The following is a 12,538-nucleotide window of genomic DNA, read 5'->3' on the forward strand; positions in this document are numbered from 1 at the left end:
AGCCTGTATTCGCAGTAGGATGGTGCACTATGACGCCACTGAAGTCAGCGGAGGTGAACCATAGTTGGGAAGCTGGTAACAGTTTGTGAGAGGGCAATGCTATTCTAATCAATACAGTTGAACCAGTGCTAGTCAATAAGGTAGTTGTATGTTGTTGGAGTTAATGGAGGTTAATATTTGCTGTCAGGTTGATGTGAAGGTTTAATGTCGCTAGGGCAGTGGGTAAATCATTACTGAAGATGATGAAGGTATATGGAAGGAGATGTCATTGACATCAATAGAGGTGAAATATTTTATAAGAGTGATGCCGACGTTTAATCCCATTGACGTCAACAGAGGTGAAATATTTATGAGAGTGATACCGAAGTTTAATTCAATTGACGTCAATGGAGGTGTAACATTTGTTGGGGAAAATGCATGTCTGCAGGAAAGAAATGCCTTTGCAATCAATGGAGCTGAACCATTGTTGGAAAGGTTATTTCTTATGTTGAAGTTGTTTAATTGGATTGTGGGCCTGGATATGGGCCAATGTGGGGAATGCAGTGTTGTATGAGAGAGATGCCACCCTCATGTATTGAGACATTTGGCGAGGTGGAGGATTTTTTTAGCATGCATGACAATGGTACTTTGTTTTAACAGACAATGGCTTAGGTCAACAGTTCAACGTGCCAGGAGTCATTTCGAGGAGATCACAAATTTATTATTTGTAGTTTTTTTAACTGCAGGCTATTAAAGTGCAGCCTAAAAACAGAGATATGAGCTAGAGACACAATTGTGAGGGTGGAGAATTGCAATCCAAACTATTAGTCTTTACAATAGTTACTGTTATCCTTGGTGGTGGGGTATTCAAGAATACAATACGTGATATAATGGTATTCTTTAATCCCTGTATAAATACCAGTCTGTAATTTCTTTATAATCAGCAACTTGTGATGCACCCAGTCACCAATTATTAATACAAGACATCACAAATCGATTAATATAAATTATTACAGCCAACTTCTTACGTCACAATGCCGGCTGCCAGAGACAGCAACTGAGGTGAAAGGTAGGTCAGGGCATGGAGCAACAATTAAGCAGCTGTTTAAAGCAATAAAAATGGAATCTTGCTTTTCCTTCGTCTACTCCATTTTTCTTGCTTAATATGACAAGCAGAGAGAAGACGTTTCATTTTTGCACGCCTAAGATAGTTAGAAAAAAGCTAGAATCTTTCTGCATGTTTCTACACATTTCGAGCTACTACATCTTTTAAAAAAAAATGTATCAGACTTGTACTGAACTGTTTGTAATACATTCTTACAACACATATCTAATAGGTTTTTGAGACATTTAATTTTGCCCTTGAGGTTTAGCAGAGGTTAGCCCTCGAAAGGCCTGCGGAGCTGGGCAGGTAGACTGTATGTACCCAGGTCTACCTACCAACCTTCGGACGTTTATAAAGTTAGTATCAATAAGTTAAGTCAAATACGTTTTAGAGAAACTTCTTCAAGCATTCACATTTGAAAGGGCGAGGAAATATCTAGCTATTTAATGAGACCATTTTGGATATAGAAATGTTTATTGAATTGATTCTGCATTTGGCAATAAGGCCTTCATTTGGGTGGCTTCTTAATTTCAATGGGGCAGGTGACATCAGGTAGCGGAGGGGCATTAACAAACTCGAATTTTGTATTGCACAGTCGGTTATGGCGTGTTTTCTGGAAAACATTCACAAATGCAATAGAAATGTTTCCCCCTCATAAAAAAAACACATAAGTTCACTTTTTTCTCTCTCTCTTTGTCTTTCCCTCTCTCTCTCTTTCTCTCAGTCTCTCTGTCTTTCTCTCTCTCTCACTCGTTCTCTCTCTATCGCTCATGCTTGTTTCTCTTCCTCAGTGATAGTGCTTCTATAAGACAGGGCAAGGCTGACACCACGAGTATTTGATGCCAGATTAATATAATTGCTTTTTTTTCATTAGGAGATAAGAACACGCTCCAAACACAAAATGCTATTTTGCCTCAAGCACCAAATATTTCTGCACAGTTTCTGCCCTTCCTGCAGACTTTCCTCATTTTTTGTTATTTTTATAAATCTTTGCTCTGAAATGAAATTCTCCCCAAGAGTCATAGTCCCAAAATGATATTTGTGATTCATGCAGCCCAAAATATTTGCAAATTTCTAAATCGACCCATATCCCAATTGAAGATTCGCAGATCTCTGCAGACTACTTTCTACAAATTTGCTGTGATCTTACATTTTTATTTTAGTGTTGGATGTGTTTTCATTGTTTGTTCATTGGCACTATGCCTTTGAGCAGCAGAGGGATAGTCATAAACCGCCCATATTAGCTAATGTGTTTAGGCACTTCATTGAAAGCTAGATCAGCTGATCTCTCTGCCAAAATCTGAAACTGCAGTGACCAACAGCAGGGCTCCAAGTGGGCCAGGGCCTGCCAGGGCTGGTCCCTGGCAAAAGCAATAAACGACGGTGAGAGCCCCATAGTTCTCGTTTTCAATTTCTGTCGTTTTTTAGTTGAAGAAATAAAATGTGCCTGTTTGGCATAGGCTGATCCTGCAATATTACCTGTATCAATCTGTGAATTTACGATGTTGTTGTTGCTTGCTTTATCTGTTCTCTTTTCTTTAGTCCAGATCTTATATAAAGCGCTCTGATACATTCAAGGGTCATGTTTGTGCTATATAAAACTTTATAAACACAATAAAATAAAAAAGGTAAATACAATGAAAGATCCATTTGTGAAACAAGGACGAACCACAGCGTAGATACCATGGGTCTCATTTATGGGATTTTTGCCGTACGGCAGCGCCACAGGCCCTGCTGCTGCGCTGCCCTACGGCAAAAGAAAAGGGCAGGATTTCGCCATATCTATTAGATATGGTGCATTCTTGTCCTTTTCCACTGCACTGCACTGGTGCACAATGGGCTGCTGTGCGCCAACGCAGGCACCTCTACACCATGGTGCAAGGGTGCCTGCATTGTGGTGATAATTATTTTTGTGCAGGAAGGGGGACCCTCCTGCACAAAAACAATCACAAGAGGCTTTTTCATCAGCACAATTAGAAAGAGAAAAAAAAAGGAGAAATAAAGATATTTCTCTTCGTTGTGCCTCCCTTACGCCTCCATAGGGGAGACATAAGTTCTTGGCGCTGCCTCAGACTTACGATTTCTTGTAAATCTGAGGCAGTGTCAAAAAGCTATGGATGTTGCTGAGAACGCCCCCAATAACACACATGGAACGTCCCTTTCACCCAATTTTCTGCTTGAAAGAGGCACATATTTATAAGGCCATGAAAAGCCACACAGCATGGCTTTACGTGGCCTTATAAATACGCCAGTTGCCATTTTAACGTCAAAAAAGTTCAGGTGCCGCTAAAGTGCCGGTAGGGCGTCATAAATGAGGCCCCATGTACCTTTGATGTCCAATGGCCTAACATACTATTAAATTGCAACTGAATAACAAAGGCATCCATTTTGTTCACTCGTATCTCAAAGGGCATGGAGAGTAAGCAGACAAGGCACTACTTGTATTTAAACTGTAAATTGTTTTAGTGTGTATGGTCCAGGATGATGGACCTATATACATCAGAGAGCTTGCTGTCTGCTGATTTTGGTTGTTCTTTGTCTAGTAGGATTTCATTTATCAATTTTTCATGCACACGATTCTCTCTTCTCATGTATTAGCAATGAGAGGTAAACAGTTTGCTTTTCTAGATGCACTGGAACCAAATGGTAGAATTTAACAAAGTGCCCATAGCAAACCTTTGCCGCTCTATATATATAAATAAGTACATGTAATGCATGCCATGGATGAATAAATGGCTGCATTTATTGTGAAGGGCACCAGGTACATTATGAATGCTAGGAACCGTGCATTGTTTTTATGTGTTTGGAGCCCAAGTAATGCTTTGGTAGTTTTTACATATAAAATTCAACTCACGTGGATTATTAAAATTGATTGCATTTACTTGCAGTAACACTCCAAATGTCATTAAACATTAGCTTTAGTGCTGAATGGTATGTTCTAGTCATATATTTCCCTCGACATGCCAGTCATTTTGTATTCCTTTGGTTGTCTGGGTATTAATGCCGGCCACAAGGGAATAATTCATTCAGAAGTAGAAAGGTTTTTGTGATTTTTATTTAAAGATGCAAAAGGCGTTCATGGTCATCCATCGGTGTTCATTAGGATGATGGCCTAATTGAATGCTTAATCATGCTCAGCCTTATGAAGGTGGTAGGAACCCCGCAATGCAGCTTCTCCGGCCGCGCATCTACACACTGTCGCAGCCAAGATAAATCAAGTCCCAGATGGAGCCGTAAGGCATGACAGAACCATCTCTCAATGTCCACTCAAGGTCCTTCCTGCACAGAGCAGCATTCACATGGTTGCCGCAGTGTCGCTTCCTACTGCCAGTGAGTGATTGTGACGGTGAACCAAGGCTTTATCGTGTATCAAGGACTTTGTGCAAAAACACACATTTGTTCATTTGGTTGTAATATAAGGTTGCATGGTCAATGACTGATGGGATAGTTTAAACGTTTTGCATAGGGTTGAAGGACTTCCCATCTAGACCAAACCTATCTTGGCATTCAATAGATCACATAAACAACCCTGAAAATCCTTGGGTCTAAAATAACGGCGTGTGCTATAAATGACAGATCATGTAAACGTATCTACTCTCCCAATGGGGTGAAATCCCTTTAGGACGAATACCCTCACTCACCATAGGTGACATGCTTCATCATTTGGGTATCTCCATTCAATAGATCACCCCTTTGTAAAAATCAATACCATTGAATGCCAGGTGATTATGTCATGCACACCGCCCCAGGATCCAGACGGAGTTGGCGGCTACTTTGACAGCAAAGTTTCCCATTCAGTAGTTGATAAGTAATTTAGCACTGAGAGTGGACGGGATTGTGGATTAGTGTGAGGTTTTTTGTAACCATCTAGGCTAAAAAATCCTTGTGAATGCTGGAAGTGGTAAATTCTTGAGCTACTGATTGAATTTCCATGCCCCCTCTACACCATGTACTCTTCCTTTCCCTTCTTTGCTCCTGATTTTACTTCTATGGCCATAATTTATCTCACATTGAAAAGATCCCAGCTTTCTTCACTCACACCTTGTGTTTTGGCAACTCATAGCAACAGCGTGTCTTTTTCTAGTAGCATCAATCTATTGACCCACATGACCTAAGCCAAGTTCACACCCATTTGCAAAAAAAAAAAAATCTCACAGTTGCTATCTTCAAAGCGACCCTGATCCAAGCCTTGGTACAGTTTTCCATAGTTGCAGAGATATCACACTGTGTGGCTGACCATGGCCAGCGAGAGGGTAATCTCCTTGGATATATTGAGGACAGAACCTGACCCTGGGCCTTGGATAAGAGGAAAAAGGTTCTTTTTTTGCCATTGTGCACTGCCTTGTCATTAATATTAGTATCTACCTGTTATCAGGTTCACCTTTGCTTCTCAGATACCACTTTCAAGTCATTTCAGTACCATCTCAGAGTTCTCAGCAGAACCCCTCCCTTGCGGCCCATTCATCAATGATGACCCACGGTAGCTACTCTGATGAAACTCCATCTGGAATACTGCAAAGAGGCTTACACAGGTCTCCTGAAATATCACATTTCATCCCTCTAGCATCTGTGAAACGCACTTCACGTGGCAGTGCCAACACTAGAAATAGGGCAGTTTCCTCCCTAATCTAATACACTGTCCATGGATCTGAGCTTAGAATTAAATTCAGTACAAAATCCTCTTGTCGGCTCAGAGCATATTTTATGAAAATTTGGACCTAAAGTCTTGATTGATATCTTAGGCCTCTACTGACCGAAAAAGTAGCTGAGATAGGCTGACTTTTTTATTTAATTGTCCGAGAAAATAAGTTGTTCAAACATAGCTCTCCCCTGCATTATAGCCAAATCTTGGAATAATATCCCGGTGATGGAGAAATCAAAAGTGTTGTTGTTCCATCCCTGGCCATACAATGCTGCCTTGTCTTCCTGCTGTTAGTCATCTTTCAGCATCCAGGAGTTACTTGTGGTGTTCATGCACCCAACAAGATGATGTAACTCAACATGTAAAGGTTTGTTCATTCTTCGACATTTGGATTCAAGTGGTAAGTGCTATCCATGGTTCTTCTCATCTAATTTTGTCATTTCACAGCTGGATTCTGTCCACACTGGGATACAACTTTGCTCCCATGCTAATTATTTTGCACACCACGCCAAGTAAAGAGTTGTGCATTCCTGTTGGCCGTGCCATGTTTTCACAGTTAGAAAGTGAAATGCATAAGCAGATCACCAAAGTGAGTAATTTGTTTAAATGATGATTTCTTTGCTAAAGCTGAAATTACATATTTATGCTGATTTTTGCCTCTATTTGGCTGCCCACAGAAGCTGATAGCAATTAGACCGAAAAGTAAAATATAGTTTATTTTGAGAAACGAAGGACAGTGAGTGTTTCACCATTTTCACACAAGTATTTACAGATACTTTCTGAAGAATGTAGGGGCATACAACCACATGAAGGGAGCCCCATGAGTGATAGGTTTAGACCCTGCATCTGCCACACTTCTGGGTTGAGTGGTGGCTTACGTAGTTGAAGAGCTGGAACAGCGCTATTTCACCACATTAGACCATGTAAATGTTTTTTGCCATGTGAATATAAAAAAAGTGCTACTTTTGGCTGGAAATGTAGCAGCATTTGTTACCAAATCAAAAGTAAACAACAGAACATAACACAATAACATACACAAAGAAACATACCAACAGATTTAAAAGTTAGAAAAAGTTTTAAAAAAATGAAAATAACTACTGCAGTACCACACAACAACATTTCATTGTAATAAGCAGCAGAAAACCACAGCAGCATAAAAATCAACAGTACACATCACCACCACAACAAAATGCCATCCATCCAATATGTAGAAAACATTCTTGTCACACATCACCACTTCAAGAATCCTATTTTCATAATACATTTTTAAAAGGGGTTTGGAACAAACACTGTCCCAATGTTCCATGTAGAACAAGAAATCACACCAGTCAAAAATATTTTGTGATCTGGTCCCACATGTCATAATCTTCTGTAGCAAAATACAACATTTGTGAAGTTTGGCAATTAGAATTTAACAAAAATTTTGAAGGTTTGCAGGCTGCCGAGGGAGGTCGTCTCTCAAACATTTTGTCTTACTCATGATGTTTTTGCTGAATTCGTTTTTGTTGTTTGTAGGACTCTGCACACTTTAACACTGCTAGCCAGTGCTAAGGTGCTTGTACTCTCTTCTTTAAACACAGTAACATTGTCTTACACCCAATTGGCTCATTTAATGTACTTGTAAGTCCCTAGTAAAATGGCTCTACATGTACCCAGGGCCTGTAATTTAAAAGCTACTAGTGAGCCTGCATCACTTATTGTGCCACCTACTTAAGTCCCCATTTAAACATGTCTCAGATCTCCCATTGCAGCCTGTACATGCAGTTTTAACTGTTGTTTACAATTGGCACAGTAAACCTTTGCCAGGCCTAATCCTCCCTTTTTAATTCATATCTCACCCCTAAGGTAGGCCCTAAACACCCCAGAGGGCAGGGAGCAGTGTATGTAAAAAGCTGGACATGTACTTTTAAGTTCAAGTGTCCTGATAGTAAACAACTCTTGTTTTTCACTATTGCAAGGCCTATTTCTTACATAGGATAACAGTGAAGTTACCTATTACCTTTTATAAGGATATCTTCTAAATGGAACCGATATATAGTTCATGTTTGGTGTTTTTGGAATTGTAATGAAAGATCCTCTTTTATGGTAAGTTGGATTTTGAATTGCAGTTCTTAAAATGTCACTTGTATAAAATGTATGTATATAGGGGTTGAGCCCTTAAGGCAACTGGGTTAGGCCTCTTTGAAACATAAATATAAAACAGATTTCCCTAACTGCAATGATTTAAGCAACACTTTATATTCTAGGTCAAACAAATGTATTTTCTTAAGCTGTGTATTTAATCACAATGATTTCTTAATCTTGATGACATTTTTTCACTTAAACATATCCGTTAAACCACATATGGAAAATCAAAAGATGCTTTTTGACATTATAAAACACTGCAGAAAATTCTGACATTACTTATACCATGAAAACATATAACAAATTCTCGACAAGATATGCTCTGTGACCAGTCAAATAATAAACAAAATGCTGGTTTTGGTTGCTATTATTGTTTCTGCAATGGCCCTCTTGCTGATAATATCCCTTTGTGGCTCTCAACTTGTTCTGTTACAGTAGACTCATTATGGATCCTAAGTCTTTTTTGAGTGTCTACTGTGCGGCCTTAATCAAATGGAAACACTCCCCAACATTGTCCGTCAACAAGTTTTGAACCTCTTAATCATTTTGGGTTCTCTTCAGGACCCTGACTGGTGGCAGTTCTCGTTCTTTTTTAATTAAATCACATTCATTATGCTTTTCAAGGAGTCTTTGTTCATATTCAGTTATTTCTCTTACATCTTTTTTGTATTCTTATTTTTTGTGGGATTGCATCAGGGCTCAGCGTCCTTCTGGTTCCTGCTTGCCTCAATTGAATTTGAAAGAAGACTCCTTGTTATGCATAATTAATGCACTTTAATTAAAAAAGAACGAGAACTTAAAAAGAATAAGAGGCATGAAACACAGCAAGAGACAACCTTGGGGAGTGTTTCCAGACTGATCTGTGCCAAGCTACCCGAGGGCTGAGAGTTAGGGTGTACATGTGCTACACTCTGACAAGGAATGTGATTGCTGCTTGAATAGGGTTTAACCCCCTTAACCAGTAACCCAATTTCTTACACGTTTACATTTCCTTATACAGGATCGGAAGCCCTGCTTTTTTACCATTGATGAAACTGCTCAGCCTCTGACGTTCTGCTGCATTTACTGACTCGTGGTCTAAGTAGTCAGTGAATGCTGCAGAATGTCTCTGCCCTGGCCCACTCCTCACTTCAATTAAACAAGTTGTGGTTGACACTGTTGTTTCCACTTCTGTAGTTTGCTTTGATTCCAAAGATGCTGCAGTTCGTATCAGGAAAGATTACTTTGTTCCCTGCATCTTATCGTGGACTACATCAGGTGCAGCCTCACTATGCCATGGTATCACCCTCACATTCTGCTCCAATAGGAAGGCTGGCATTCTCTGTGCATGTCGCACATCCCGGTAACCTTATTTTCTTGCTTATGTAGTTGCCCATCATTCCCGTTTCCCTGTGTCCATTAGGGCTGCTGGTCATGGAGATTGTGAATGACACAAATATCAATTCCAAAATATCGTATGGCATCAATATTGTGTCAAAGATATAATCAAAGAAAAATTTCTTTGGAAGAATATTATTGTATTTAATATTGTAAGATATATTAGTTAGCATATTTATTTTAGGTATTGGTATTGATAGTATAAATATTTTGTTTTTAAAAATATAGTTTGAAAATATAATTTTTTTTATTTAAATATAATTAGTAATTTCTATTGTAGCACCAGGTTGGTGGTTTTGTAGTGGTATAAAGTGGAAAGATAATTAAATTATAATTGATTTATTTAAAATGTAATTATTTTATAGTAAATTGAATATTTAACTGATTAGGAATTTTGTACTTTTTTTAGTTGTTTAATTGGTATTGTATTTATACTTTAATTAGTCATTTATATTTTTTCAGCAGGTTTTTGGGTCTTCTAGTTGAATAGGTTTGGAAATTATTAAAGTAAAACATTGCTATTTTTTAAAACTGTATCTAAATATTTTATTGATAATTAAATATTCAAATTTTTAATTGTTTATTATAATAGAAGAAATTTGTTTTATTTGAATTATTTATTACATTATTAAGTGTATTTAATAATATTATTTGTCAAATGTATTTTATATCTATTATTTTGTTAAATGTACTTGCTTAATTTAAGTTGTGTTTTATTTTAATATTGTTATATTTTTTATATTTTATTTGTGGTGTTTGTGTTTTTTTGGTTAGTAGGGAGGGAAGTGAATTGTATTGTAATTAATGAAGATATTTAATTTATTTGAAAATGTATTTTGTATTTTTTAACTTATATTTTCCTTTGTTCACATATATATTATACTAGCAGCCCGTCCCGACGTTGTCCGGGTAGGCATTGCGAGGTGAAATGTACTCACCAGCATTGCGCACCCGGGACACGGGCAGTTCCTTTCTCTCTCTTACCAATCACCCCTTTTTGCTCACTTCCCCTCAAACTACCTGGCCTTCTGTTCTGAGAGCCTCAGCTTCACCTGTCCCGGCCATCCACCTACCCCCCCAAACTTCCTGAGCCCAGTCACCTCATCCTCACACCATCACTCGAGTACACTCACCTCAGACTTCCCTCATCTCAGCCCACTCCCATGTGTACCCCATCACCTCCTCAGCCTATTACATTAACCCACGTCACCTCTTAATCTCTACACCCTGCCAACCCGTCAGTTACACTTGACACCTCAGTCAGACCCCCCACCTCATCCCACCCACGTCCTTGCTTTCAGTCTCACGTCTTCAACCTACCAAAAGCGTACCTTTCCTCACCCTACGAGGAACTCCCTTACCTCTCTTCAGTCCCCTTCACCCCTCTGTTCACTCCGTACGCTCTCTTCACCATGATGGTGGCGCACATTGCACTGAACCGGGTGTCGGTTCCGCGCTCCTCCCTGCGCTCCTGTTCGGACGCCAAACGCCGCTTTTACGTAACGCCACGCCCACACGCCATTGCGCCTCTCGCAAGCATTGTATGCGCCTATGATGCCGAACGCCGCGTTCATATCACTGTATGCATATGCCCAAGGACTACTTTTCCCTTAACGTTCTCCCCCCCCCTAATGTATATGGTGTGGTGCTGTATAGCCTATGTCCATCTCCTGGACCTCCCCTTTCCAACGTTGTATTGGGTGTTGTGATTGGTGGTGTACTTCTGCAGTTTACCCGCCTCAAAGGGCACAGTTCTCTCTTTATAATAGTAGTATAGATTAATATTGTATGTAAAATATGATTTAGTAATTTTATGTTGTTAGTTGTTTAAATGTTTTTGAGAAAACTATTATGAGTTTGAATGATATATGTGATCCCTCCAGACTCCAACATTTTGCCTATTTTTGCTTAGATCGGAGTGGTTATAGCAAATGTAACCCATCTGAAGTCCAATACATTCTCTAATGTTGCTTGGCCTTGAGTGGGAATAGTAAATCTAACCGCGCCCGCACACAATTAAACAGTTTCCCTACTGTTGCTTAGACTGGAGAGGGTATAGTAAATCTAACTTATCTGAAGCCCAACACTTTCTTACTGTTGCTTAGACTGCAGTGGGAAAATTAAGTCTAATACCTCCGAAGTCCAAAACAGGAGGCTGTGTAGGTCATTCCAAGCTTAAGAGTGATGTAGGAGAAGACTTGACCACTAGATCTAGTTTTCTGTATAAGTAGGATGTGTGCAAGTAGTAGTCTGAGTGAGTAGAGGTTTCTGGAAGGTTTGTGAAAGCAGATACAGTTTTTGAGGTATGATGGTCTAGTGTTATGTAATGTCTTGAAAGTGTCAGGGAGGAATTTGAATTGTGCTTGTTTGTATATGGCCAGTGGAGCTTCTTCAGGTGTGGTGTAATGTGAGTAAGGTGTGGGAGATTGAGAGTGATTCTGGCTGCTGAGTTCTTAATGGTCTGCAGACTTCTTGTGGCTTTTGTGGTGTTCACATAGTCCAGCTTGCCTGTGATGACAGTGTGTGTGACAGTTTTCCAGGTGCGGATTGGGATCCATTTGAAAATATTTCTCTGCCTCTTGAGGGTATGGAAACATGTGGTGGGGATCGTGTTGACTTGGGCAGTCATGCCAAGTTTGCTGTCAATGATGATCTTGTGGTCTTCTTGCATTCTTCCACTCCCATGCTCTTTTTCTCTGTTCTCTACTATTCTTTTCTCTTTCCCTCTTCAACACCCTATGTGCACACTCGTAAGGGCGCACTGTGTTAGTGCTTCAGAAGTTAGCAGATACATCCTCAGGAGGAAGGCATGTTCTAATGCAATCCGTTAGATTCAAATATCTGCATGGAGCCAGTTTTCAAAATGGATATTTAGACACACGCATACACATCCACACACCCCTTTCTCCCTCTCTCTCAAACACCACAACAACTAACGTCAAATTCCTCACATATGTACATAGAAAACCTGAGCACCCCAAAGACGCCCCCACATAGCCTACACTTGCAACTTTCACTTTTAACATACAATATTTCATTACTGCCCTTACGCAACTTCTCAACTTTTAGACATTTTATGGAAAAACATGTTGCACTCTTGGGCCCAATTTTTTGGGGGGGACAAAAGTCTCTGAACCCCCTTAAAGGTCATAAAACTAGCTTGATTATTCACTCTTCCAGATTTGAGGAAGGAATTGACACTCACCTCTTTCAACGTTCACCAGTCACTACTGCATTATATAACAGTCTATGCTACTGCATGCTTGTGCTCCAGATTCAACAGGGATATCTAGTAACAGCTTGTGCAACTG

Source organism: Lissotriton helveticus, chromosome 10 (genome assembly GCF_964261635.1).
Source record: "Lissotriton helveticus chromosome 10, aLisHel1.1, whole genome shotgun sequence".
NCBI lineage: Eukaryota > Metazoa > Chordata > Amphibia > Caudata > Salamandridae > Lissotriton > Lissotriton helveticus.